General features: G+C 39.9%; 1 non-coding gene across 1 annotated transcript; it reads left to right on the top strand.

The window, feature by feature from the left end:
• Nucleotides 1–613: 613 nt before the first annotated feature.
• LOC123939515 lies at nucleotides 614–719 on the top strand. The gene has a single exon (XR_006817893.1). It is a non-coding gene; the product is annotated as a U6 spliceosomal RNA (small nuclear RNA).
• Nucleotides 720–25674: the final 24955 nt, after the last annotated feature.

Genomic DNA, 25674 nt, shown 5'->3' with positions numbered 1-25674 from the left:
TCACCCACTCTGTCTGTCTACTAAGGCAAAAGTCCTTCACTTACCTTCACTTGAATTGTTTCTATCAGCCTCCATTTCTCACTTGGCTGTAAGTTCATGGCTAACATTTAATGGCTGACATATGGACTAATTTAGGAAAGCTTAGATCTCAGGCTGCAGTTTTACAGATATGTTGATCCTAAAACAATGAACATCTTTTTACACATAGAAATTTCCTTAATTTTTAGGCTAGTTACCCGGGAGAGGAGGAAAGAGAGGAGGTAAAGAGAAAAAGCAGGAAGACATCTGCCTTTGAACTGCACACCCTCCTTACCCCGACCTAACAGCTCCTTCACTGGGAGGTTGGAAATGGACTCAGGTCTTTCTTCTCTTTCCATTATTTATCTTGTGATTCAGATTTAATTTTTTTTAAAGGATCAGTCTACCAATAACATCTTGTGAGCAAAAATAAAAAAAATTAAGAGAAGGAAATTTGCTAATTCACTTACAAATTATAAGGTTGATGAGAATATACTTAAGAAAAGTAAGTATATCAACCATTTGTATCCATTAAAAATGCATTTATTGATATCTCATCCTCTGCCAGGTACTGAGGTGAAATAAAGATCCCACTATACCGACTTCGGCAGCACATATACTAAAATTAGAACAGTACAAAGAAGATTAGCATGTCCTCTGTGCAAGGATGAATGTAAATTCGTAAGGCATTCTATATTTAAAAAAGAAAGAAAGAAAGAAAGAAAGAAGTAGAAGTCTCACTGATTATTTCATTCTTATCACCCAAACCTAGAAAAAATGTGCTTTCATTTCTACCTGTCACTTGTGTTTATTGATTTTTATTTTACAAAAAAAAAACACAGCTTTTCACTTTTTGTCCTTTACTATCACAGAAGAATATTCTCCAGTGTTTTTACAATCTTCTATGATGTTTCATTATCATTAGTCCTCAGACTATGGTTGGGATGGGATGCTGTCCGAGGGCTTAAAGGGGAGGTATATGAATCAAAATATGATGATCTAACATAATATCACATTTGTGAACTCAGGTTGAGTTCTTTACCTAATAAGTAGCAGTAACTATTTCCTAATTTTTGGTGGGGTATTAACGGCCAGCATTAGAGAGAGTATTAGCACAGTGACACCAAACAGTAATCATCAAAATGTTTCCATTAGATTTTATTTTTTCTCTTAATTACAATAGAACACGAATTTAGACTTCCGCACTTTACAATCCTTTACATTGTAATACATGACGTGAATGAAATCAGCAGTGCCCCCTGGCCCTGTGGTTGAGTTCTCCAGACCCAGGAGTGGGAAAGGTCTGCCGTGTCACAGATGGCTAAAGCATGGGGCAAGCAAGGCTGAGGAGAGGATTGATGAGGTAATTAGGCCTACGAGAACAGACCAAATAGTGTCAAATAAATAATTTAATTTCAGCCTTTTTCATTAATATTTTAAAAACAGAAGGATGGGGGAGTTTGGACTGTCTCCTTCCAGTGCCCACAAATGACATGCTCTACATTCAAAATTTCTGTTGCCAATCTACACTTAAAAAGTAGTTCAGGGATTAAATTAGCAATAAAAGGTTTGAGACTAATACCTAGGATTTTGACTCCTAATCCAGTGCTTTTCCCAGTACAATACAATATCTCGGTCTTCAGCTAGAGATATTTTTGCTGACAGGGAATTTCTTCTAGGACATAAAGTCTAGTAGGTTTATAGGAAAACCCAGTGGACTCCTTCAGCTTTAGTCCAAGTGTGGGCAGCTGTCATGAGCAACAAGTTGTCAGCAGAAATGTGTGTGGACAGGGACAAGGCAGGGATGGAAGGAATAAGAAGGATTGTGTCTCTCCTGTTCCCTGTCCTGGCCCCGGCCAAAGTGTCCCCATGACCCTCACTTCACATTCAGTTTTGAAGGCAGAGGCAGCACTTGCAGAATGGCTGGATATTCACAGAAGTGCTGCCCTTCCTTTTTAATGCCCATCCTATCTGAAATCCAGAACATTGGCAATCCTTGATCTCTAGATTAAACCTCAAGGTTGAGAAACAATTGCGTTTGAAGAGAGAGGGTAAGTGGATCAATCAGTCACTTTTCTAAGCATTTCCTAAGTTATCTGACAAATCTCATGACAAGACCTGACACAATTTAGTATGTTTTTATCAACTGAGTTTTAATATAGTATTAGTAAATTAGAACGTAGTAACATTGAAATGTTTGGTTGCATAGGACAGATTTCTAAAAGGTGTGCATTTGGAACATCCTAATTCCAGTGAAATTTCCCACATCGTCATCATCATAAATTACAGGCAAAGGCACATTGAGAAGAACAGTCTCTTGCAAAGGAAACATAAAATATCCAGGCATTAAGCATAACAACATATTTCAAATAACACAAAAAGAAGGGCACCTGCATGGCTCAGTCAGTTAAATGTCTGCCTTCGGCTCAGGTCATGATCTCAGGGTCCTGGAATCAAGCCCTGCACTGGGCTCCCTGCTCATCGGAGAGCCTGCTTCTCCCTCTCCTTCTGCCCCTCTCTCTCTTTCTCTGTCAAATAAATAAAATATTTTAAAAATATAAAAAATAATGTAAAAAAAAATTAAATGAAAACGTATTGAGATTATTAATTGGCTTTATATAATTTAATAAGTTGATATCTCCAGAATTAAAAAGCTGATTATTACTAGAGTCAGTATGCCATTACTTGCCAAAGATTAGAAAACAGGCCTACATTCAGATCAAAGAGAATCACTTGTTTCCATTCCCTATGCACGAACACTCATTCCTCTTCTTCCTCACCAATTCCTATTTTCTGGTAACAAATGATCTTTCGCTCCATATGAAAGAAGTGTCCAGTAGAAAAAGGCATGTTATTTCTTTTATGATTTTTTTGTATTTTTTAAAACAAATTGCTTGATTTCTCAATACAGTTCTGACAACTTCATTATAGTTTCTAACTGCTCAATGATTTTACCAAGAGAAAGTTCTCAGAGGAGTTATTTCATTTTGTGTCTTCTAGGTTAGAAAAGGAAGAGACATGACAAATTTACTAAAAAGGTTGTTTCTAGAAGTCTTGAGCTATTACTTGAAATATAGAACTTTATTCTCTGCCTCAAGAATGGCTGATAGCTTTGTCCTGAATGAGTGTTATTCCTGTCAAATCCAGGAGAATAATTAAATATATTTCAGGTCAGAATAGATAGCCACTTGTAGTCTGAACTTCAGTTAAAACCTGACATAATTTAAATACAACTTTAACTCTTGTTTTCAAATATTATTTTTAAAAAATAATCAATAATTAGTTGATGACACTAACAATGTAATAGGGAGATCAGAAATTGTATTTTTACAATTAGTAACAGAAATCACAGAAAACACCCCATTCAATGAAAGTAAATGCTATTTAACACATTCTTCTTCTTTTCTGGAAATGATGGATGACAGTATCAGAACATCAAAAAGTGGCAGTAAATCTGTGAAAATCAATAAGAAGATTCCAGTTATGCTATCAATCATTTTTATCAAGCATTCCCATTAACATTTATAATCTGATCAAAGTTTTGGCTTTCCAGCTGGTCCCCACAAATTATATTCACAACACACAAAATTTGTATAGTGTTTAGTCTCAATTTAAAATAATTTGAAATTAAGTTGATAGATGGATAAAGATTGAAATGCAAAGAAATACAGGCCAGAGGGTAAAGTTAAATTTGAACCAGAGCTACAGCATCTTATTATAAAAATGCTTAAAAATAAAGTTTTTGTCTTCGCTGAATGATATGGGAAACTGAGGAAATTCTATGGGAATAATTAAAGTAAGAGAAATCCAAAAACACCCTTTGATTTGAGGTATCCAGAAAATGTATGTAAAGATTTGGGGTTTGATTTGGTTTGATTATGACCTAAATATAATTGCTATAAATTCACCACTTTATTTACTGTGTTTCCATGGAGTCCTTAGAATAAGAGATAAAAGGCCATTATTCAGAAGCATGTTTTTTGAACAACAGCCAGAATGAGTTATAAGCATAGTTTAAGCCAACAAGCAGGGGAAATAGTAGGCAGAGGAGAGGGAAAAGTAGGCTCTCCACTGAGCAAGGAACCCAATGCTCGACACTTGATCCCAGAATCCTGGGATCATGACCTGAGCCAAAGGTAGTTGCTATACCGACTGAGCCACCCAGGTGTCCCTTCTGTTTTGTTTCTTAAATCCCGCATATGAGTGAAATCATGTAATAGTTGTCTTTCTTTGACTGGTTTATTTCACTTAGCATAATATACTCTAGTTCCATCCATGTTGTCCATTCTTTTTGATGGCTGAGTAATATTCCACTGTGTATATATACCACATCTTTATCCATTCATCTGTTGAGGGATAATTGGGCTCTTTTCATAATTTGACTGCTGCTGATAATGCTGCTATAAACATTGAGGTGCATGTGCCCTTTGAATCAGGTGTCCCTGACATTATTTTTTGTGTGTTATTCTGCTTTTAGGTCATTGTGGACTCCAGTAACCTTGTGTCAGTAACTCGAATGTTCATCCTGGGAAGTCATGTTATCCCCATAGACCTCATGCTTCTACAATGTGTGGTGTGGGAGTTGGCCACCATGACTTCTGTGGCCCCTTTCTGCTTCTCATTTTGTGAGAGTGTGCATTTGCTTAACATTTCTTCCAGTAATTATATTTGTTTTTACTGCTACATAACAAATTACTACAAACTCAGGGTCTTAATACTGCACAAAGTTATGATCTCAGTGTCTCTGGGTCAGGAATTTGGGCACAGTATGTCTGGGTTCCGTGGATGCTTGGGGCTGTGAGCTTATCTGTGAGGCTGAGGGTCCTCTTCCAAGCTCAGCAGTTGTTGGCAGAATTCAGTTCTTTGTGGCCGTAGCCTAACAGCCTTATTTTCTTGATGGCTTTTGGCAGGGGATCCCTCTCAGCTTTTAGATGTCACCTGTGTATGTCTGCCTTGTGCCCTCTCTGCAACAGCAGTGTGTGTTTTCAAGGCCCCCAGGAAAAACTCTCTTGACTTTTCTGTCTTCTACAACCTCTCTTACTAGTATTCACTTGATTAGATCAGACCTGCCCACACTTGAGGTAAGGAGATTTTTGCCCCAACAATATGATTTAGAAGGCCATCCATTTTGATACATGTTGTTCTTGCTCACTCACCTTTAACTGCTCTATTAAATCCTATCATATGAACATACCAAGTTATCTTTCAGATCTTAGTTCAGACGTTTCTTCAGAAAGGACTTCTCTCTGGGGCACCTGGGTGGTTCAATCAGTGACACATCCGACCCTTGATCTGAGCTCAGGTCTTGATCTCAGGGTTGTGAGTGGAGGCTACTTTAAAAAAAAAAAAAAGGATTTTCTGATTTGACAAACTCCCCCCAACACTTCCTTCTCCTGTAGTAAGTAAACGAATAAGCCAATAAAAAAATCTCCTAATGGAGCACTATCATGGCACTGAGCATTTTTTTGTAATGCTTCTTCACTATTTGTAATTATTCTAATTATTAATTAATTTCTCTCTTCCCCACCAGATTATAAACCTCAGAAAAGAAGTTGCCATGTTTATTTTGCTCATTATTTTGTCCTTAGAGCCTAATAAAGAGGAGACCAGGGGCGCCTGGGTGGCTCAGTGGGTTAAAGCCTCTGCCTTTGGTTCAGGTCATGATCCCGGGGTCCTGGGATCGAGCCCCACATCGGGCTCTCTGCTCCACGGGGGGTCTGCTTCCTCCTCTCTCTCTGCCTGCCTCTCTGCCTAGTTGTGATTTCTCTCTGTCAAATAAATAAAATATTTAAAAAAAAAAAAAAAGAGGAGACCACAACGTACTTGTTGAAAGAACAATGTTCCTGTGCTAACATTTCTAACAGCGTAATTTTAATTAAACTATACGGTTGTGTGCATTGGTGAAATGCAGAAGACAGAATTTCACAGTCAAAACCCCTGTCAATAAAAGCAGGAAACTGGAGGTTGGTGAACCCAGGGCATCTGACTTTGGAGCTGCAATATTATGGGAGGCCCTGACGTGGAGGGCAACCATTTCTTCTCTTTTGTCTTTCAATAGAGAATAAAATGTGTTTGTTTATGGGGCTTAAGGTTATTTTCCTTTGAGAGAGTTAACTGAAGAGAGGTTAAATAAAGCCACATGTTTTTACTTAAAGGAAACGGAAAAAATGAAGAATTACTTTAATTATAAGCAATGTGTCAAAAGAAATGTTTCCCAAATTAATCTCTTCTGGGAGTGAAACAAATTTTTCTGTAATTCATTTTAACTCTTCTTAAAAAGGCGGGGATAGATTCTCTGACAGAGAGAGAGAGAGATAATGTTCAGTCAGCTCCCACTTAGATTACAATAAACAACATGAATTAATTATAAGCATTAAAGTTTTTCTTCTCAAGGTATTTGCTTTCCAAAGATTAGTTTTCCTATGTCAGCTATGAGAGGTACCTCTTTCTAGTTAAAGAGGCTCATTCTGGAAAGTGAATGCAAAAGTTTTAGTACTTTCCACCAAAATACCCCATATCCCAGAGTGCAGAGGTGAGATTTGTTACACATCCAACCGTGTCTCTTAAAGGCAGTTCAACTTAAATAACTCCTGGAGAAAGAAAGCAGATCATTCTTGGAATGGCTTGACTATTAAAATTTGCTCTTAATCTCTCAAAATTCACATACTCATTTTCACTGAGTTTCTGAGTATTCTCTGAAAGCTTTTCAGAGTTGAAAATCAGTTGAACCCAGTACTAAGGGTGGAATTTAAAAGGAGAGAGGAGACATCCTGTTGATTTCTTTTTTCCTTCAATATCCACAAGATATCTCCAAGACCTTCTCTCATAGAGGTCAATATTTGGGGTTCTTTTTCCTCTTTCCCTGAGGGCAGTATGCTGGGTGTAGGGATATAGAAAAATAGGAAGGAGAAGGAAAGTGTGGGCAGAGGAGGCATGGATCTAAGACGGAGGATGGCAAATGCAGGGTGAAGTTGTCGGGATTTAAGTAGCATCCTCTTACTAGCCTGTCATGAGCTCTGTGCAGTGACATTATAATGGTCCTGCAATCTGAAACCCCAGGAAAGGCGAGGAAAAACAGTTGGTGGGGAAGTCTGAGGTTTCGTACACAATAAATTCTGGCTAAGAGCCAGAGTCTTTCAGGATTTTGCAGTCATTTTCAAACTGGCCATGTTTTTTGTTTGTTTGTTTGTTTTGTTTTGTTTTAATTTTACATACTCATACAGATTTTCTGGAAGTTCGAGAAGAGAGTTCACAATGCATTGGCCTTGCCTGGTGCAATTTATGATAAAGAGGCACCTCCTGCAGAGTTTAACGGCAATTGGATGAAGCACACTCGTTAGAATACAGATGACTCCATATAGTACGAAGGAGAAATCAACGTAACAGTCTAGGAAATGTTAGATCTATGAGCAGTGACAGAGCACAGTAGCAGAGAAATAGGTTAGCAGCTAAACCTTAAGCTGGGTATGTGGCAGGCAGTGGGGGATAACATGTAAAAAGAAGCAGGTTCCACACCTCTACTCCTGTCTCAGACGAGGAGGTTGATCAGATGTATAATAACAACTGACGAGGGATCTGGAAAGAGAACATTGGGTCCTCTTCTCCCCGCCTCCAAGAACAACGGGCATTGTCTTAAAGATAAGTGAAGAATAGATACTCACCACATATCACCCCATAGTCTAGAACCTGATGATTTGCTCAGAGTCGGATTAATACCTTTAGAGGCTCTCAGCATTGAAAACATTATGAGGTCCTGCCCATCGGTAATTCAGAATAATACCTAACCACTGGAAAACAACTTGCAGGAATGCTGGAATTAAAAGAGCTTCTTTCTAGAGAGTATGACTGCAGAAATTTGAATGAGTTCACTGGAGCTTGGCTTCTTTGATCACTTATATTTGGTGCCTCAGCTTTGCTGGATCCCTGTACCCATACTGAGTCTGCCTGTCAGTGTGTCCACCACTGGACTCCTCCCAGGTCCAAACAGGGGCTGCAGAAGACAGAGACAGGGAGGCCAGGGCACAGGTGCAGAGCCTGCCCTGGCTCATTGTGGAAAGCCTTTCAGAATCTTCTTCCCTCCCAAGTGGCCACGTATCGAGGCCTTCACACACCTGGGTGGTAAGGAGGGCACGGAGCAGCCCTCTCCCTTACTATGGCATGCTGCCTGCGTCCGAGGTCAGGTGGGTGAGAGTAGGGCGCTGACAGTGCCGAGGTGGTCACTCCGCAGGTTAGCTCCCAGGCTGCACAGCAATGCCACTGAACGGAAAATGTCTGCACTTGAAGTAATCACAGGCTTTCTCCTCTAATACCAGCCTGTCCTGCCAGGGTGTCAGCCACACAAAGGGCCCCAGTCGTCTTCCTCCGTCAAGGCATAAGCAGCACATCCCCCTGCCGTTTGGCTCCCAGCTCCCTGTCTGGACAGGGACACAGCTGGGCTTTCATCTGAGGAGGGGTGGATACAAGCTGATTACTTTTGTTTGACCTTCAGTGAAGACAATGGAGCAGGAGGTGTTTTATATCCGCCTTGTGTTTGAAGCCCCAGCGCAGGATGACTCAAGAACATTCTTTTCCCAGAGCAAAGGCTGCAAATGAACCATCGCATACATTTTTTGCTTTGAAAAGAGAAGAACATTAAGAAAACGCTCCGAATTTTATGCAGAAAGCAGGTATTACTTGCATTTTTAGAATAATAAAACGGGATTAATTTAGAGGAGGGAAAAAGTGATGGTTATCTAAACATTTTAAGTAATTATCTTAAGGATAAATTGCTTTCTTTTCTATAATCCCTCCTTGGCCTCTTTAATCTCCCCTACTCTTGTGGCCCCCACTTTCACTTACCAGCTGGGGGTTCCCCAAAATCTATATCAGCCGATCTTCCATATCAGCCCAATCTTTCATATGAGCCCCAAACACATGTAAATCCAACTGACTACCTGCCACCTCAGTTTGTGTAGATCATGGCTTTCCTCAAACTTAGCACCTTAAGACACCAATTTTTTTCTTTTTCATGACCTTTCCCCAAGCTTTACCCCTTCTAGATTCTTTCCTCATTCTCTATACATTCACTCATAAATTCTTTTGTTAAAGTTACCCTTGTTTTCCCCCTTTTTTTATTTCCTTTTATCCTCTTATTTACCATATCCTATCAATTTTCTCATTGCAGTATGATCATTCTTCCTAGTGTAAAGATACTAGTGTAAAGATTTATTGAGCACTTTTGTCATGCCAGACATTATTCTGATGGCTTTATATGTATTATTGTACTTAATCCTTACAACAACTCCAAGAAGCAGATATTGTTATAATCCCCATTTTATGGAGGAGGAAACTGAGGTATAAAGATGAGATATAACTTGCCATATACCATCCTACAACAGGTAACTAGAGGAATAAGATTTCAGACCCAAGCTGATTAATGACAAAGCCTAAGCTTTCAATCCCACTGCTATACTGCCTTTTGAAGTTATTTATTTATATATAGATTTACAGATACACACTGCCCTCCATCCTCCTTACTTAGATAAAGCTCTGACCATAATATAAATGATACCTTCTCCAGAATTGTGTTCTTAAAGCACAACTGTGTTCTTGTCACAGTCCTGCTTAATTTCAAAGGATTCCTAGGCATGATTCTCACTTGACCGTTTTCTCAACTGTGTTATCCAGTTTGGGGCACCATACCCATGTTTTGCTGTGTTGGCTCCAGCCAAGGCCCCTACGGTGACAGTAATACCTCTTGCTCAGAATGTTGAATTGAGGGGTGCCTGGGTGGCTCAGTGGGTTAAGCTGCTGCCTTTGGCCCGGGTCATGATCTCAGGGTCCTGGGATCGAGTCCCACATCAGGCTCTCTGCTCAGCAGGCAGCCTGCTTCCCCCTCTCTCTCTGCCTGCCTCTCTGCCTACTTGTGATCTCTCCCTCTCATAAAAAATAAAAATAAAGAATGTTGAATTGAAGTGATGGTGAGATGATAGAGCCAGCGTGCAGGTTCCTACAGGTGAGCTAAGTGGTACAGAGATATGTCAGGTTGGACCAAGGAAAGCACATGTTCATGGAATACGAGGGAACTTTTCCTTCTTCGTATAATTGGGACAGGATGCTGTTCTACTCACACTGTGACCAAAAAAGCTCTGCAAGAGAGCTGGATGCAAATTATTTTTTAGTGTGCTACCAGAAATTCCCATACACAGAAGTACATGAGAAGTTCACATATGTTAGACATGACAAGTCCACAGGAAAAAACCTGGAAGTTCTCTTATTGATACCATGTGTCTATTCTCTGATCTCATCTACTGTCCTCCCAACTTCTCCCTTCACCTCACACTCTGCTCCAGCTACAACTTTATGTTCTGAATATACTGCCTTCCTTCATGCCTTCCTACCTAAATACTCTATTTCCTCAGTGTAGGATATCCTTCCTTAACTTTTCATTCTGGAAAGTCTTTTTTTTTTTAATGATTTTATTTTTTTCATTTTAGAGAGAGAGAGAGATAGAAAACATGCATGTTGGTGGGGGGAAGAGCAGAGGGGAAGGGAGAGGCAGAGGGAGAGAATCTCCAGCAGACTTTGGAGCCCAAACGGCTCAACCCCCAACCCCGAGATCGTGACCCTGAGATCATGACACAAGCCGAAACCAAGAGTTGACTGCTCAACTGACTGACCCACCAGGGCGCCCCAGTCTGTCTTTGTTTTTGAGGGTTTATCCCAAAGATCATCTCCTCTGCCTCCCCTATCCTGTGCACCAAGGAGATGAGCTGCTATTCTCCACTGCACAATATTCACACACTCCCCTAAAGTACATCCAATCATAGTGCAGATGACATAATATTGTCGTATTATAACAGTTCATTCTTCTGCCTCCCTCATTAGACAGTGAGCTCCTTAAAAGTCCAGTCCTTGCTCTGGTCATCATTGTACTTCATTTCTGAGCATACTGAATAACATATGAGAGATGCCCTATAAATATTGGAATGAAGGAAGAAGTACTATCTCTAAAACTTCAGTTGATGGGGTCACACATATGGTGTTGTTTTGGATGAAATACCTAGGTAGCACACTCTCTTTTTCCTTACCATTTTTATGCTACAGAGGAGAAGACACCAGAAAACATTGTTTCAGCTAGTTGTCCCTTTTCCTCAAATAACAAGGAAATATCTGTTATAAAAACTGCCATTAAAGGGCCAGACATCCTTTAGTAGAACATCAGGGTAAAGCAAAGAAGTTTCTGTATGCCAGTATCTTAGTATTTTCCTGTTTCTGCTGTCCTGCCAGGGGTTGTAATTCAGGAACAAGTCTCAAGTTAGGCAGAGGAAAAAATGAGATGCTTAATTACAGTGGGCAAATGTTATCACCAGCTACTTGAGAGTAACTCTCTCAGGAGCCATTCACATGTAAAATGGACTTTCACAAAATTCTGACCATCTGCAAGGTCATGAAGACTCAGAACACGTATGTCTCCTGAGGGAGCCTTTTCAGTTTTGTGCTTTTTCTGATGGTAAGAAATACAAACACTTGTGATTTGCTACTGGGCACTTAGAAGCATGGAGTCAATTATTTCCTAAGAGGTTCGGAGACCAAAATGAGATATTTAGAAAATAAAAATATGTTCTGTGGTTAAAATAAATAAAGAAATAAATAAAAACAAAAAGCAAAAACAAAAGAAACAACATGTGTGTATCAAAAGCTTGAGGAGTAGGAAAAAAGACCCAGTACTCTAGTTAATAAAATGTTGTGGATTAATGAAAGCCTGAAAACCCTTTTGTTTCCAGTATATTTTTTAACTTTCTAAACTATATTAGTTCTCCTTTTCACCTCAGGAATTACAATGCAGTATGTGAGAGAGCATAATTCTAAACAAACATTATTAATTTCATTGAATATACCTTTGAGGTTATAGCATTTTGATGTTTGAGATCATAATAGCATATTACAGAGAACAAATGTAGCACAGAAGAAGAGTGAAAAGCCTCCAAGTTAGAGATGCTGGAGTCTGGCTTTATCATTTATAAATTCTGTGATCTGGAGCAATTCATTTCAAGTCCCCTAATTTCAGGTACTTCATCTATAAAATAGAAAAAAGATGTCTCTCCTTCCATTCCTTGTGCTCCTACCTTGAGCTCATAAAATGGGAACTTGCTAATACTTCTCACCCCAGAAGTGATTCTTTGGTGCCAAGCACAGTTATTTTCTCTGCATTTTGCTTCTCTTTCCCCGAAGAAGGAGTTAATTAATGCAGTTAGGGAGAGTCTAATGTTGACTAGTCTTGGTTCCTTTTTTGGAAGAGGTAATGCATTAATTTTCTCTGTTTCTGTGTGACCAGTGTGTTTTTGAGGTAGAAGACTATTATCTTTGTTTTCAGTTGTTTTAGAATCAAAAAGAGGGGACGAATGATTAACTGGTAATCTCCATTGATTCCAACAATAATACTTGTGATGTTTGTCCCAGATCAAGATTGTAGAATGTACAACAAACTTCCTATCGATCCAGATTCCATGGAAATCCCAGTGACTTTGTGATATAATATAGCAGTACTAAAAATATTAACAGGGGTGCCTGGATGGTTCATTCAGTTAAGTGTCTGCCTTTGGCTCAGTTCACGATCTCAGGGTTCTGGGATCTAGCCCCGTGTCAGGCTCCCTGCTCAGCGGGGAGTCTGCTTCTCCTTCTCCCTTTCCCTCTACTTCTCCCCCACTGCTTGTGCTCTTGCTCAATCATTCACTCTCAAAAAAATAAATAAAATCTTCTAAGAAATTCATTAGCAAAGAAAATAATGGGGAGATGGAACAGAGATTCTAACAAAATTTTGAAAGACAGAAAAGGGATAAAAGGCTATTGACATATGAGATAGGACAGAGTGAAATGTAGGTCCAAATTCACTGATTTCGGACTCTAGTGGAAATGGAGGTGGGAGTTAGTCTTCCCATTGGAGGCACCAATGTGAAGTTTGCAAATAAGGCAGAGTGTGGAAATGAGAAATAAAGGAAACAGGAAGATCACCTGGGGGCTTATGAACCAAATAGCTGCCCAATGTACCTCTCATTTCTCCTTCTTGCACTAGAAAGTAGAGAGCCAAGCAGCCTAAGGTCTCTTTGATCAATAGATTGATTGGATTGCTGAAACTTCTTTTGAGGTATAGAAGGTTAAGACCTGTTTTTTTCTGGCATCTAGAGGAGTTGCACATATTAGCTAATGTCTGTATTGCTCACCCTGAAACAAATCAGGTTATGTGACATGCCCACGCCCACATACATAAAACTACTAGTCATGTTTCAATGGGGTGGAGGGTGCTTTTAGGAAAAGAACTATTCATAAAACTGCAGAGGAAACTTACAAAACCACTTAGAATAAAGAGCTTCATTATTCTTTTTTTTTTTTTTTTAAAGATTTTATTTATTTGCCAGAGAGAGAGAGAGAGTACACACAAGCAGGCAGAGAGGCAGGCAGAGGCAGCGAGAGAAGCAGGCTTCCTGCCGAGCAAGGAGCCCGATGCGGGACTTGATCCCAGGACCCTGGGATCATGACCTGAGCTGAAGGCAGCAACTTAACCAACTGAGCCACCCAGGTGTCCCGAGCTTCATTATTCTTAAAAATGGTTGGATAACAAAAAAATCTATAGGGAAACTAGATGCACAAAAGAAAAAGATCCAAATAATAAGTCAGAGAAAACAATTCTAAGGAAAACAGAAGCGAACTTTATGATAGCATTTATATAGCTCTGCGGGGGGGCAAGGCATCATTCTAAGGACTTTATATATATATGTCAATTTCTGGATTCCTCACAACCACCTTACCAAGTATGTATCATTCCTATCGTCATTTTACAGAGAAAGAAACTGAGGCACAGAGAAGTACAGTGAGTTATCCAGGGGCACACAGCTGTTAACTGGCAGGGTCATGATTCTATCAGAGTCAGCGTGGCTCCAGAGTCTACTCCATTAATCAGTCTGCCAATTCCAGTGGTAATCCTGGTCATGATGTAAGAACATTGCATTACATTACATCATGTAATAAGAACAGAATGCAATGAAAAAAGAATGATGCAGCTGCAAGGAAGAGGTTTCAGACATTAAAATCGTAACAGCTACAACAGATTAGACACAGTGTAATTAATTAAAGATAAATACTGAAATGTAGAAGAGATTGTAACCAGACAAACGTGGAAACTCCTGCTCTCACAGGTTAGCCTGGAACTGAACATTTATGAAGACCTTCACTTGCTGGGACAGTGAGGACTATAAGTATGTGTAAGCTGTGTCTCTTGAGGAGCTATAGACACACATGACTCAATCTAGACAGAGGGAGGAAAGAAGCAAATGACATCTGGAAGTTCCCAGCAGCTTGGCGACCTGCTATGGAGTAGCCAACAAGGAGAGTTGAGCACTAGCTCCCCTTTTGCAGAGTTAAGGAGGAGAGAACCTCCTCCCCACCATTGCCAACCACACTCTTTTTTTCACACAACACAGGCCCACCCTTCTAGGCTCAGGGGAAGGAGGGATGCTTCTCAGATAAGGGTAAGCATTTAAGGTCTCAGAGAAGATCTGTTGCGTGCATGGACATGTGCCCCAGCAGGGTTTCTCTGAGGCATAGGAATCCTGAAACTTCCTGTGAGGAAGGTGGAGACTTCCTCATGCCACCTCTGTTGTGCCCATTTCAAAAGCACGTCAAGGCATCACAAAGAGGCTATCACAAGTCGCCCTGGCTATCTCAACTGGTTGGTCCTCTTGGCCCTTCCTCCTTTCCTTCCCTGATATATAGGAAGAGAAAAAAAAATCACCTATGGAAGGAAGGCAATATAGGAAGATAATTTCCTCTGCATTGGTCAAAGTTCATAAAAGGCAGACCGCAGAATCCATTTTAACTGTGTATGAAGGGATTTATTAGAGCATATTGAATGGGTTACAGAATCACAGGAACACCTAAGATGTCCAGTCTGAGAACTTCCAGGTAAAATTCTGAGCTTCTTATCATACCAGAGAACTAGCCTAGAAGGAGACATGCTTTATCCCAGTATCATAAAGAGTTTCCACAATGGGGAAGCTAACCCTCCCCACTTGCCAGAGAACCATGCTACACCAAACCAAGTCAGAAAGCTGCAGGTATCATCACACACATTTTCTGCCCTGCCCCAAATGAATGGATGCCACTAGCCTGCCACCTTCCCACATTGCTTACTTATGGACCCAAGACTCATGTGAGCATGCCTGATGGCAGAACAGATGCCCCATGTCTTTACCTCACTGGCAAAAGGGGCTGAGACAAGACAAGGACTTTAGGTTCTCTGTTGGGAAAACGCAGTTCACTCTGTAGGGCAGCCATCAAAATGTAGAAAAAGCTCACATCCGTAGAGACAGAAAGTAGACTATTGGTTAGCAGGGGCAATGCAGAGTTATTGCTTAATGGGTATAGAGTTTCAGTTTCAGATGAAGAAAAAGTTTTGGAGATGGACAGTGGTGATCGTGGCACAACAATGTCAAAGTAGTTAATGCCACTGAATTGATCACTTAACAATGGTTAAAAGGTTGGCATTTTCAGTATATGCTTTTTACCACAATTGACAGAAGGGGAACTTCCCCAAAAGTTATTTAATGATATTGAGGCAATCATGAGTGAAAGATATTCACTACAGCTCCAATCTGTTTGCCTAATTGCCTAAGTGAATGTATAGACGTTTGAGACAGATTGTGAAGTATTCTATTTGAACCATTCCATACAAGTGGAATTTATCTTAATATGGAAAGATTGCCTCAGAAGGAAATTCCAAAAATTTCCTTTATAAATCCTTGCAATATTTAACAACCTGCATTATTAAGAAATTCTTCTTTATATCTAACCTAAATCCCTCTTGCTACATTTTAAAAGATTCCCTTGTTTCCTTTTTTGGTAGAGATGGGAAACAGCTGGCCTGTTTTATGTGCTTCACCTTTAGGCCAAAATAATTCCAGTTGTTTTAACCCTTCTTGGAAGGTTATGTACTCTATCCCTTGACTTCATTTTCTTTTTATCTCTTCTGAATCCTCCTTCCATTTATCTGTAACCGTTAGGGCCTGTCTGGGGATAGGGCAGCATGAAAAAATGGACTTGATCTTTTTCAACATTATCAACCACCAATGTCTAATTTGTAAACAACATTATTAGAAGTACTTGAATTCCCATGGAGTCATAGTGAGTACATAACATCCCGAGAACAGTGATAATGGAAGGGAAATTACACTGCCGCCTCTAGGATATGGGAGCATTACTAAGGGGCAGCGTGGAAAAGGGGGGGGGGACAGGAAAGAGCAAACCCTGGGTGTGGTGTAAGGACATTGAGGTGCTGGTGTGCTCCGCAGAAGGGGGAACACAGCTACTCCTGTGTCCTGGGTGTGTGTGCTCTGGGAGGAAAGCTGTGTGTGGTGAGGCAGTGGGGTCACATCCCCAGGGTGGTGGCATTTGCGCTCAGCTCCTGGGAACTGGAGGAGGTGGGATGAATGAGCCATTTGAATGGAAAACGCTAGTTCTCAGCATGACTCTTTCTTCTGGCTGCGGAGGAGGGACTCTGCTGTTCTGTCTGGGGTGAGGGTGGTGATAATATACAAGGAGCTAACAATGGCAATGTGGAGAGGCTTGGATCAGAGCAGGGCCTCCGTGTAATCAGATACTAGGAACTCTTTGTATTTGCCCAGCCCAGTATGGCCCACAAAGCACTGCCACTTTCTTGAACTATTTTGTATCACACATCACCCTGTGCTGGTATCTGGCCACTTGTGTTATCACCACACTGCTGGGAAAGAGATGCACTAGGATCACTTGACCAGGAAAGGAGCTAGGACGAGCACCGAGCACCCAGTACCTCGCCCTTTGGCTCATACTTGGGTGCTCTTTGCTCCACACCACACCACCTTTCCTGTGAGAGCTGTCAAAGCAGGGTTCAGTGAGCACTTCCCTGAGATTCTTCAGTAAGGAACAGAGTACTACTTATTTAGCTAAAGATGCCCATCACCCTCACCCAAGCCATGTACAGAGCATGCCTTATAAACTGTCAAAGGAGGTGATAGTTAATAAGAAGAAATGGTGACGAGGAGGAAGTTGTTTCCATTGGCACATTGAATGGTAGCCTGCAGACTCCCCAAATAATTGATTATTCTCAGAAAACGTTGTTTACACTGGTTTAGGATTGAGTGAGGATCCCTTTAAACTTGCTGTATTCTTTGGTAAGTTCTTTGGTAAATATTCTTTGGTGAATATTGTTAATTCTTTGGTAAATAAACACTGGTCAGAAAAAATACAATTTAAAAAAAATATATGTATATATGTGTTCTTAAATATTATAAAAGAATATAGTCAATGAATTACTAATGTTATTTCTTATTCATAATACCCTAAAACCAAACAGTATTTCTAACTGAATAAGCTGTGTACATTGAATGGTTCATGAGTCAAATAAGAAATGAATACTGTATTGAAACCAAAGCAAAATTAGTTATTCTTTTCCCTAGTAAGAAAGGATTCCTTCTTCCCACCCCCACAATTTCCACACAGATTAGAGAATGGTCTATTTTATTTTAACAAAGCTCTTGGCAAAAATGCTAACCGGCCACAAATGTGGCCTCTGAGTGCAGGCACCAAAGAAACTAATCCTGTTCCTATGAGAAACACACAGTGTGCCCAACAGATGAGAGAAATAGAAAACTGTAGTTGTGTGGAATCTCGTGAGTTAGGACATTCAACTGTCCCAATTATAGTGTGAAATTTCTCATAAATCAGTGGCCATCAAGTTATATTGCACAGTATCAGTTCTTACTTTTATAGTGTTTTGTGGTGGTCCCCCAGTATAAGTTAATGGTTACCTTGGTGTGTTCAGTTGTTTATTCATTTAGTACTCTTAGGGGAACATGGAAACATTCAGCCTGTGCAATCCAGTCAGACCACATGAAACTGCCAAGAAAGAGCAAGTCAGATGCGTCTGGTGCCCGCTCCACAGGGCAGCCATACAGGTAGCCAGAGCCAAACCTGCCTACCGATCGGAAAGAACAGCAGTTAGTTGTCTTGGATCCAACCATGGATGTATAACTATATGCAATAGAATAGAAAACTCATTCTAAATCCTATGAGACTTTCAGTGGAAAAGTACAGAAAAGTATTTTGTATTTGACTTCATAGTCCTGTCATTTTAACCAAAAGATTATTGTTGGTCTTAAGAAGATAACTTTTCATGATGATATTCCTCATTGTGTATCCTGATTACCATAAGCTTAAAAATTTAGTCAAGGAGTCATGGTATTTATGGCAGTGTGTGGGCTTACATTCCCCATCTCCCGTGTCTGAGGTATGTTCAGACTTATTTGCTCAGTGTCTTAGCCCTTATAATCTGTCTACACAGTGTATCGGTTTGTTCATGTGTCATAGTTCGTGGTGCAAATAAGCCCAGGTAGCATGTTCAGTCTCTCTAAAAGTCACACATTTTATATGGTGACAGGCCGTTCTTTGGGTGCCCTGAATAGGCTGCAAAGGAGATTGGACATATGTGGCTGGTTCATCCCAGACCTGTTGCCTGCCAGTGAAAAACAAGTTGTTGGGATCTACTAAGTGAGGGCTCTATACCATTCTCTCCATCTGCAAACTCCTAATCTGGTTGTAGAGCCTCTGAAATAATCGCCCATTTCACACCACCAGTGAACTCCCAGTGAAAGCCCTTGGAGCACCAGGAAAGCAATGCGTGTCCAGAGCCTCCACCACGAGCCGTCTTCACTGATGGGACAACATCTTTGTCTCTCGCTGAGACTGCATAGCTGCACTTGGAGTTACACTGGGATGGCAGCGTTCCTTATCCCCTGTGCTCATGATTCTACGTGGGTTTTATTAACTAAACAGAGCAGAGAATGCAAGTTACTTAGAGCCAAACTAACATGTGGTAGAAATTCCCTGAGGGTATTAAAGTGAGCATGATGTCCCCTCCCTATGAGAGATGATGTCAGGAGAGTGACAAATCTGCAGTCTGCTTCATTTGACAAAATGTATAATCCCTGAGGGTTTTATCTGAAAGGAACTTAAGGACTAGTGTAATATCATAGATGCTCTACCCTGTAAATGAAGAAACTGATAAACCAAGAACTTAGTGAAGTTATTAATGCAAGTCAGTAATAGGATAATATATCAGCTTCCTATAGCTGCATTAAGGAATTGCTGCAAGCTTAAAACAGCACAAATTTATTATCTTAGAGTTCTGGAAGTCAGAGTGTGAACAGCTAGCAGGGTTGTGTTTCTTCTGGAAGCTCTACAGAAAATCTGTTTCTTAGCCTTTCTAGCTTATAGAGGCTGCTGGCATCCTTGGCTCATGGCTCCATTGTCCATCCTCAAAGCCAGCAGCATAGCATTATCAAATATCTTTCTTCTCTGACCTTTGCATCTGTTATCACATCCCCTTCTGAATCCAACCCTTCTGTCTCCATCTTACAACGACCCTTATGATTATATTTGGCCCAGTTGGATAATGCTAGATAATCTCCCCACCTTAAGATCCTTAACTGAATCACAAATAGAATTTCTTTTTTTTTTTCTTAAGATTTCATTTATTTATTTGACAGATAGAGATCACAAGTAGGCAGAGAGGCAGGCAGAGAGAGAGGGGGAAGCAGGCTCCCCACTGAGCAGAGAGCCCAATGCAGGGCTCAAACCCAGGAGCCTGAGATCATGAGCTGAGCCGGAGGCAGAGGCTTTAACCCACTGAGCTACCTAGGTGCCCACAAATACAGTTTCTTTAGGTAATATAATCAAATTTTGGGTGTTTGGTGGGGGGAGAGAACAGGACATTATTCTGTCTACCACAAATAAGCAAAAAGGCTAAACCTCACCAGTGATTAAGGATCTAGCAAATTTCTAATTTCTGAGTTAATTTCTTTAAAAAAAATGTTTAAGAATTGGGGTGCCTTGTGCTATGGTGAGTGCTGTGAAGTGTGTAAACCTGGCAATTCACAGATCTGTACTCCTGGGGCTAATAATACATTATATGTTAATAAAAAATTTAAAAAAAAATTGGGGTGCCTGCCTGGCCCAGTTAAGAAAGCATTTGGCTCTTGATCTCAGGATCATGAGTTCCAGTCCCACATTGAATATTAAGATTGCTTAAATAAATAAGTAAGTAATAAACTTTTTAAAAAAGATTTTATTTATTTATTTGACAGAGATCAGAAGCAAGCAGAGAGGCAGGCAGAGAGAGAGGGGGAAGCAGACACCCCGCTGAGCAAAGAGCCCAATGCGGGCTCAAACCCAGGACCCTGAGATCATGACCTGAGCCGAAGGCAGAGGCTTAACCCCCTGAGCCACCCAGGTGCCTCAATAAATAAATAAACTTTTAAAAATACTTAAGAATTACTAGATACCAGATACTATGATTGACAAACATAACAAAGAGTAGATTTGAAATGTTCTTTAAAGTTGCAAAGATATATTTTAAATGTAATTTATAAATACAGAAAACTTTCAAAGATCTTTCAGAAAGAAAAAAAAATTAAGAATGAAACTGCTGACATATGAGACAAAGAGTTCATACTCCCAATATTTTTTTAAGATTTATTTCTTTATTTAAGATAGAGTGAAAGCATGAGCAGGGGGAGGGGCAGAGGAAGAGGGGGAAAGAAAGAGAGAGATGCAGACTCCCTGCCAAGCACAGTTCCTGATGCAGGACTCCATCCAGGACCCTGAGATCATGACCTGAGTTGAAATCAAGAGTTGGGGACACAACCTACTGAGCCACCCAGGTGCCCTTAAAATATTATCTCACAAATCAAGAAGAATGGGATGTGTAAGCCCATGGAAAGTATGAGCAAAGTGGACAATTTACATAAGAAAACATACAGTGGATAATTCACATATGATAAATTCTCTTTTACTTCTCAGATGGGCAAGAGCAAAAAGATTAAAAAGATTGATGGTGAAAGTCTTTACAATGACCTACAAGGCCTGCATGGTCTAGCTTTTCTGTGCTTCTCTGATCCTTTTCTGTCTTTCCCTGATCTAATCTCCTTCTTACCTACACCTCACTTGTTCTAGCCAAAAAATGCCTTTCCCACATTGTGACAGAACAATCTTGCAATGTTGACTAACCCTCAGAAGTATATACTCACACTTTGATCTAGAAGTGCACTAACTTTCTAAATATTTATACAAATGAGAAAGGTTGTATTACAAAAATATAATTTAAAAACTTGGAAATAATCTAGATGTTCCTTAACAGAGACTTGGTTAGATAAATCGGGGTACCAGGATGGTAGGGTAAGGGCTCCCTTCTGACTGGTTTACTCCTCTTTGAATTGTTACATGATGGAAGGGGCTAGAGATTCTTCTCTGGAACCTCTTTTATAAGTGCACTAAACCCATTCATGAGGATTGCAACCCCATGATTTAAGCACCTCTCAAAGGCCCCATCTACTAATACCGTCACACCGCGTTTGGGAGTTAGGACTTCAACATATGAATTTAAGAGGGACACAGACATTCACTTCCTAGTATAAACCTCAAGGAAACATTTCTTCAAATCATCTTTTATTTTTCCTTCAGATAAGAGAGAAAACACCTTTTCTCTCTGGATTCTCTTTCTCTTTCACCTTCTTAGAACCATCCTAGCAAAAGTGCTTTTTCAAGACATTGGGAAATCTCATTTCTTGTAGTCTATGTTTTACTATTTGAAGTCAACACTGTCTGTTATATAGATTATACTAAAACCCCTCTGGATATTTTCATTACATTATATATTACATAGAGAAGTTTTCGGCATCCCTCGAACTTTTATAAGCATATGTTCTCCCTTCCTCATGAGAAAATATAGACCTCGCTAAAGTAAAAATTTCTAAAATGAAATATTTTAATGTAAGGGCTTAGTGAGATTGTATCTGAAAGCCACAGACTTTTGCCACAATCTTAAATGTGGCCAAACTAATCCGCAGCAAATTTTATTAAAGAAGCAGCAATAACAACTTTGCCTTACCCCTTCAGATAACTCAAAGAGTGTCTCCATAGGCATAATTTCTTCTGGTTTTTACATTTAAATTATATTCTTGATCTTACAGAAATGGTTTCTAATTGTATAGTGTCACCACTACACCACAACTAAATTTGGTTATTTTGAATAATCAAATTTTCTAAATAATTTAGAATAGTGTAATAATTTCCAAACAATAATTCCTAAGGTTGTTTTCTTTCTTTTTTTTTTTTTAATTATTTATTTGACACAGAGAGAGAAAGATCACAAGTAGGCAGAGAGGCAGGCAGAGGGAGAGGAGGAAGCAGGCTCCCCACTGAGCAGAGAGCCCGATGCGGGGCTCGATCCCAGGACCCTGAGATCATGACCTGAGCTGAAGGCAGAGGCTTAACCCACTGAGCCACCCAGGTGCTCCCTAAGGTTGTTTTTCTTTTTTTTTTTTTTTTTTTTTTTAAATATGTACTTAACAAGCAGTGTTCTTTTTTTTTTTTTTTAAGATTTTATTTATTCACTTGACAGACAGATCACAAGTAGGCAGAGAGGCAGGCAGAGAGAGAGGAGGAAGCAGGCTTCCTGCCGAGCAGAGAGCCCGATGCGGGACTCGATCCCAGGACCCTGGGATCATGACCTGAGCCGAAGGCAGAGGCTTTAACCCACTGAGCCACCCAGGTGCCCCCTAAGGTTGTTTTTCATATAACATTTTTTTCTCTGCACATCCGTACATGCAATGCTATAGGAAGTTTCTCTTTGGACAATATCTTCTCTAGTCAACCGAACCTATTTGGTTTTAATAAAAGAAATATCACTGTGTAAGGTCAAGTTAAAGCAAATCAAATTTAAATTAGAGACACTTCTAGTATTAACATGGATGAGTTAGTATTTTTCCTCTTCTACTCCTGGAAATCAAACAGAAGAAGCAAGAAATACCAAAAGAACCCACAAACTCCATTTTTGGCAAAACTAGGTAGCAGATTTAAACGACAGTTTCCAAAACAGTGTAAGGGCTACCCAAAGCAGCCAAGACCAAGCAGAAGCCCCACATAAAACATGAGGAAAGAAGCAAAGAGAATTACCAGATGACGGGCAGATTTCAGAAAAATACACTTCCTGCAAGTGAGAGGTTCACCGAGGAAAAGGAAAGCCGTATCCGTGTGAGTAACAATGTATGGAGGATCCGTGTGAACTGGGCTGGCAGCAGATGGACCCAGTTAATTTGAGAGAAGTAGAGAAGGCAGGGCTACGTACCAAATACCCAGCTAAGCCATATTGGAAGAAAGAAGTCTGTCTCAGAGGAAGTGGGATGGGTAAGAGAGAGCTCTGCGACAGATAGCCTGGCAGACTACATTGTATATATCCTCCTGCAGAAACTTCCGGCAAAAAGTTGCTTAGGAAAATCCATAATTAATAGAAGGAATCAACACATTCTTGGCACGAAGATTATGTAAGAGAAGATACAGAAAATAGCAAACAAACCTCCAGCTATGAAGAATGTTGCCACAAAGTGGCAAAAATGAAAACTATAGGAGATGTTTTACTGGGAATTTAAAAATTTAACAAATCAATTTTCTCTGTGAAGGAAAATTATAAAGCAGAAGTATAAACAAGAAAAAAGAAGAAGCATAGGGGAAACAATGCAAAAAGCAAGTAGGGTACTTAGAGGATGGGAATGAGAAAAGTGGGAGGAAAGGTATAGTTTTGCGAAGAGGGAAAGGAAATTCAACAGTCTTTGGAAGCTGTCAAAGGAGGTGAGTGGGTAGGGGGAGGGCAGCAATCCAATGGAACAGAACACAGAGCTAAAGATATTCAAGAAAACCCTCCTAAAATGAAAGATAACTTAAAACTATATCCTGAAGGTATACCTGTGTGCCAAGGAATATTAGCACAAAATGGTCAACACCCAGACAAACTGAATAAGCATTTTGAATTTTAAAGATACAGAAATAATTGTAAGCAAAATAATCAGGTAATTTCTTTTTTTTTTTAAGATTTTATTTATTTATTTGACAGAGATCACAAGTAGGCAGAGAGGCAGGCAGAGAGAGAGGGTGAAACAGGCTCCCTGCTGAGCAGAGAGCCTGATGTGGGGCTCAATCCCAGGACCCTGGGATCATGACCTGAGCTGAAGGCAGAGGCTTTAACCCACTGAGCCACCCAGGCACTCCAATAATCAGGTAATTTCTAAGAATAAAAAATGTTAATTGGTCCTCAGACTTTCCTATACTTTTATCCAATGTCAGAGGTAGTAAAACAATGCCTATAAGATCCTCAGGGAAAGAAGATGTGAGCCAAGGATTTTATAAACAGCCAAGCTGTCGGTATAAAGGGTAGAAACAAGCAGTTTAACATTTCAGGAACCCAGGAAATACTGATTCCCAAAGTCCTTCTTGGTAAAACTGCTACAGAACAAACTTGAGCCAATGATAATTCAGAAACGATGGCAATAGAATTGGTGATGATCCCAGAGTATATTTAAATGCAGTACAGAATCTAAAACAAATGTGGAGCTAAATGGGACCAAATAAAATATAAATTTTGTAAGTGCTGGCAATGTGGAAATGATACAGATAAGAAAAAATTGGAGAGAAAAAGAAAACGAAGGAGGCTACTAGAGTAAATTTCCTCATTGATCCTTTTAAAATAAGTGAAGGGGCACCTGGGTGGCTCAGTGGGTTAAAGCCTCTGCTTTCGGCCCAGGTCATGAACCCAGGGTCCTGGGGATCGAGCCCCACATCAGGCTCTCTGCTCAGCAGGAAGCCCGTTTTCCCCTCTTTCTCTGCCTGCCTCACTGCCTACTTGTGATCTCTGTCTGTCAAATAGATAAATAAAATCTTTAAAAATAAAATAAAATAAGTGAAAGTTAAGTCCATTTAACAGTAACAATTAACATGTAGGAAAGATAACATTATTATTAAGTTGGGTGGCAGAAGTTAGGATGGGAAGGAGAAGAGAGAAGAAATAATCAATTCAGCATGGTTTATAGGTCTAAAGAAATAAAGAACTCAAAGTATTATATGTAGTGATAATTATAAAAGTAAACCCTTGATTGAAAATCCAAAAAAACTTTCTCAATAATAAAAGGGAATAAAGACCAAGCCAGTCCACTGTATCACTAAAAATAAACAGACTTAACTTACATATGTAAAAAATAATCTTTTTCAGATTAAATCACATAGCAAAACTCAACCCATGGTATTTAAAAGAAATACACTTAAAAAGATTCACAAAGGTTGAAAATAAACGGTTTGGCAATAGCGTACCAGGCAACTGGAAACAAAATAAAGCAGTTCTCTTGATTTGGAATTAAGATTAAAAAGCATTAAGTGGAGGCGTCTGGGTGGCTCAGTGGGTTAAGCCACTGCCTTCGGCTCAGGTCATGATCTCAGGGTCCTGGAATCGATTCCCACATCGGGCTCTCTGCTCGGCGGCAAGCCTGCTTCCCTCTCTCTCTCTCTCTGCCTGCCTCTCTATCTACTTGTGGTCTCTCTCTGTCAAATAAATAAAAATCTTAAAAAAAAAAAAGCATTCAGTGAACCAAGGAAGGGCACATTATGATAGAAAAATGAGTGAATAATGTCATATAATGAAAATAAAACTGATAATAGCTCTGCCACAACATTAAAAAAGCATTAGTGAAAGAAATCTGAGGACGAACAAATAGCACACTAACAGTTGAACTTATTTCTCCCCTTTTTTAAAGTCTGTGA

Source organism: Meles meles, chromosome 3 (assembly GCF_922984935.1).
Source record: "Meles meles chromosome 3, mMelMel3.1 paternal haplotype, whole genome shotgun sequence".
NCBI lineage: Eukaryota > Metazoa > Chordata > Mammalia > Carnivora > Mustelidae > Meles > Meles meles.
The sequence above is the reverse complement of the archived record's forward strand: the minus strand, read 5'-3'. Positions and strand labels throughout refer to the sequence as shown.